At 40.6% G+C, this 4761-nt stretch overlaps 1 non-coding gene across 1 annotated transcript; it reads left to right on the top strand.

Annotated features, from left to right (window-relative positions):
• The first annotated feature begins 3029 nt into the window (after positions 1 to 3029).
• LOC130984689 (small nucleolar RNA R71) lies at positions 3030 to 3137 on the top strand. The gene has a single exon (XR_009088605.1). It is a non-coding gene; the product is annotated as a small nucleolar RNA R71 (small nucleolar RNA).
• Positions 3138 to 4761: the final 1624 nt, after the last annotated feature.

Here is a 4761-nt window from a genome sequence, read left to right as displayed (position 1 = left end):
AGAACAAGGAGATTAAAGAACGGGTCCACCTTAGTGATGGCGGCTTGTTCTTCCTCTTGAAGGTCTTATGGAGTGCTTGAGCTCCTCAATGTTTCTTCCTTGTCTTTGTTGCTCCTTTCTCATGATTCTTTGATCTTCTCTAATTTCATGGAGGAGAATGGAGTGTTCTTGGTGCTCCACCCTTAGTTGTCCCATGTTGGAACTCAGTTCTCCTAGGGAGGTGTTGATTTGCTCCCAATAGTTTTGTGGAGGAAAGTGCATCCCTTGAGGTATCTCAGGGATTTCATGATGAGTGGGATCTCTTGTTTGCTCCATCCTTTTCTTAGTGATGGGCTTGAGGTCATGCCTTCTCAGTTGAACCGGCTTCCTTCTTGAATCTCTCTTTTATTGAACGCCCTCTTCATAAATGTCTATGAGGACTTGGTCCAACCTTTGATCAAAGTTGACCCTTCTTCATGGCCACAACTTCATAGAAGTGGTCTTGATGCACCCTTGAGATGAATCTCTCCATCTCCCATGACTCGGAGGAGGAAGCTTTTGCCTTCCTTTTCCTCTTTCTAGAGGTTTCTCCGGCCTTGGATGCCATAAATGGTTATGGAAAAACGAAAAAGCAACGCTTTTACCACACCAAACTTAAAAGGTTTGCTCGTCCTCGAGCAAAAGAAGAAAGAATAGAGGAGAAGAAGAAGAAAATGGAGGAGATGGAGGAGGCTTATGTTTCGGCCAAAAGGGGAAGAAGTAGTGTTTAGGGTGTGTGAAAATGAAGGAGTGAAGATGATAGTGGGATTTGATAGGTGAAGGGTTTTTTGGTGAAGAGGAGTTGAGGTGATTGGTGAATGGGTGAAGAAGAGAGAGAGAGTGGTGGGGTTGGTGGGGATTCTGTGGGGTCCACAGAACCTGTGGTGTCAAGGAAAAGTCATCCCTGCACCAAATGGCATTCAAAATCACGTTTTGAGCCATTTCTGGCGTTAAACGCCGGGCTGGTGCCCATTCCTGGCGTTTAACGCCAGGTTCTTGCCCTTTTCTGGCGTTTAACGCCAGTCTGGTGCCCCTTTCTGGCGTTAAACGCCCAGAATGGTGCCAGACTGGGCGTTAAACGCCCAACTGCTAGCCTCACTGGCGTTTAAACGCCAGTGGGTTCTTCCTCCAGGGTGTGCTGTTTTTCTTCCTATTTTTTATTCTGTTTTTGCTTTTTCAATTGATTTTGTGTCTTCTTATGATCATCAACCTACAAAAAACATAAAATAACAAAAGAAAAATATATAAAATATAACATTGGGTTGCCTCCCAACAAGTGCTTCTTTAATGTCAGTAGCTTGACAGAGGGCTCTCATGGAGCCTCACAAATGATCAGAGCAATGTTGGAACCTCCCAACACCAAACTTAGAGTTTGAATGTGGGGGTTCAACACCAAACTTAGAGTTTGGTTGTGGCCTCCCAACACCAAACTTAGAGTTTGACTGTGGGGGCTCTGTTTGACTCTGATTTGAGAGAAGCTCTTCATGCTTCCTCTCCATGGTGACAGAGGGATATCCTTGAGCCTTAAATACAAAGGATTCTTCATTCACTTGAATGATCAGCTCGCCTCTATCAACATCAATCACAGCCTTTGCTGTGGCTAGGAAGGGTCTGCCAAGGATGATGGTTTCATCCATGCACTTCCCAGTCTCTAGGACTATGAAATCAGCAGGGATGTAATGGTTTTCAATCTTCACCAAAACATCCTCTACAAGTCCATGAGCTTGTTTTCTTGAGTTGTCTGCCATCTCTAATGAGATTCTTGCAGCTTGCACCTCAAAGATCCCTAGCTTCTCCATTACAGAGAGAGGCATGAGGTTTACACTTGTCCCTAAGTCACACAGAGCCTTCTTGAAGGTCATGGTGCCTATGGTACAAGGTATTGAAAACTTCCCAGGATCTTGTCTCTTTTGAGGTAATTTCTGCCTAGACAAGTCATCCAGTTCTTTGGTGAGCAAAGGAGGTTCATTCTCCCAAGTCTCATTTCCAAATAACTTGTCATTTAGCTTCATGATTCCTCCAAGGTATTTAGCAACTTGCTCTTAAGTGACATACTCATCCTCTTCAGAGGAAGAATACTCATCAGAGCTCATGAAAGGCAGAAGTAAGTCCAATGGAATCTCTATGGTCTCATTTTGAGCCTCAGATTCCCATGGTTCTTCATTAGGGAACTCATTGGAGGTCAGTGCACGCCTACTGAGGTCTTCCTCAGTGACGTTCACTGCCTCTCCTTCCTCTCCAAATTCGGCCATGTTGATGGCCTTGCACTCTCCTTTTGGATTTTCTTCTATGTTGCTTGGGAGAGTACTAGGAGGGAGTTCAGTAACTTTCTTGCTCAGCTGTCCCACTTGTGCCTCCAAATTCCTAATGGAGGACCTTGTTTCAGTCATGAAACTTTGAGTGGTTTTGATTAGATCAGAGACCATGGTTGCTAAGTCAGAGGGGTTCTGCTTAGAATTCTCTGTCTGTTGTTGAGAAGATGATGGAAAAGGCTTGCCATTGCTAAACCTGTTTCTTCCACCATTATTGTTGTTGAAACCTTGTTGAGGTCTCTGTTGATCCTTCCATGAGAAATTTGGATGATTTCTCCATGAAGAATTATAGGTGTTTCCATAGGGTTCTCCTAGGTAATTCACCTCTTCCATTGAAGGGTTCTCAGGATCATAGGCTTCTTCTTCAGATGAAGCATCTTTAGTACTGCTTGGTGCATTTTGCATTCCAGACAGACTTTGAGAAATCAAATTGACTTGTTGAGTCAATATCTTGTTCTGAGCCAAAATGGCATTCAGAGTATCAATCTCAAGAACTCCTTTCTTCTGATTTGTCCCATTGTTTACAGGATTCCTTTTAGAAGTGTACATGAATTGGTTATTTGCAACCATTTCAATTAGTTCTTGAGCTTCTGTAGGCGTCTTCTTCAGATGAAGAGATCCTCCAGCAGAGCTATCCAAAGACATCTTGGACAGTTCAGAGAGACCATCATAGAAAATACCTATGATGCTCCATTCAGAAAGCATATCAGAGGGGCACTTTCTGATTAATTGTTTGTATCTTTCCCAAGCTTCATAGAGGGATTCTCCATCCTTCTGTCTGAAGGTTTGGACTTCCACTCTAAGCTTACTCAATTTTTGAGGTGGAAAGAACTTTGCCAAGAAGGCATTGACTAGCTTTTCCCATGAGTCCAGGCTTTCTTTAGGTTGTGAGTCCAACCATGTCCTAGCTCTGTCTCTTACAGCAAAAGGGAATAGCATAAGTCTGTAGACTTCAGGGTCAACCCCATTAGTCTTGACAGTGTCACAGATTTGCAAGAATTCAGCTAAAAACTGATGAGGATCTTCCAATGGAAGTCCATGAAACTTGCAATTCTGTTGCATTAGAGAAACTAATTGAGGCTTAAGCTCAAAGTTGTTTGCTCCAATGGCAGGGATAGAGATGCTTCTCCCATAGAAGTCGGGAGTAGGTGCAGTAAAGTCACCCAGCACCTTCCTTGCATTGTTTGCATTGTTGTTGTTTTCGGCTGCCATGTGTTCTTCTTCTTTGAAGATTTCTGTTAGGTCCTCTGTAGAGAGTTGTGCCTTAGCTTCTCTTAGCTTTCACTTCAAGGTCCTTTCAGGTTCAGGGTCAGCTTCAACAAGAATGCCTTTGTCTTTGTTCCTGCTCATATGAAAGAGAAGAGAACAAGAAAATGTGGAATCCTCTATGTCACTGTATAGAGATTCCTTAAGGTGTCAGAAGAACAGAAAAATAGAAGAAAGAGGTAGAAGAATTCGAACTAAATCAGAGAGAGTTCGAATTGTGCATTGAGAATGAGTGGTACTCCATAAATAAAAGGATGTGGGAAGAGGGGAAGAGAATTTTCGAAAATTAATTAAAAAGTTTTTTAAAATCATTTTGAAAAATTGATTGATGATTTTCGAAAACTCAAAGTGGAAAAGGAATCAAGTGATTTTTGAAAAAGATTTTGAAATTGGAAGTCAAAAAGATTTGATTGAAAACTATTTTGAAAAAGATGAGGTTAAGAAGATATGATTGGTTTTAAAAAATATGTGATTGAGAAGATATGATTTGAAAACTATTTTAAAAAGATTTGATTTTAAAAATTAATAACTTGGCTATCAAGAAAAGATATGATTCAAACATTAAACCTTTCTCAACAGAAAAGGCAACATACTTGAAATGTTCAATCAAATCATTAATTGTTAGCAAGTATCTTTGAAAAAGGAAAGAAATTGATTTTGAAAACATTTGATTGAAAAGATATGATTTGAAAAAGATTTGATTTTGAAAAAATTTGAAAACTTGAAAAAAAATTGATTTGAAAACAAAATCCTCCCCTTTGTGCCATCCTGGCGTTAAACGCCCAGAATGGTGCACATTCTGGCGTTTAACGCCCAAAACTATACCCTTTTGGGCGTTAAACGCCCAACCAGATACCCTGGCTGGCGTTTAAACGCCAGTCTGTCCTTCTTCACTGGGCGTTTTGAACGCCCAGCTTTTTCTGTGCAATTCCTCTGCTGTATGTTCTGAATCTTCAATTCTCTGTATTATTGACTTGAGAAGACACAAATTAAAAATATTTTTGGATTTTTAATAATCAAAATGCAACTAAAATCAAATAACAATGCATGCAAGACACCAAACTTAGCAGTTTGTATACTACTGACATTGACAAAATGAAAATGCATATGGAAAATAACAAAACACTCAAGTCAAGAGGATTCAAAGATCAGAGTAAGAAATAAT

The sequence above is a fragment of the Arachis stenosperma genome, chromosome 5, assembly GCF_014773155.1.
Source record: "Arachis stenosperma cultivar V10309 chromosome 5, arast.V10309.gnm1.PFL2, whole genome shotgun sequence".
In the NCBI taxonomy this organism is placed as follows: Eukaryota; Viridiplantae; Streptophyta; class Magnoliopsida; order Fabales; family Fabaceae; genus Arachis; species Arachis stenosperma.
This window is presented reverse-complemented; position numbering and strand designations above follow the sequence as displayed.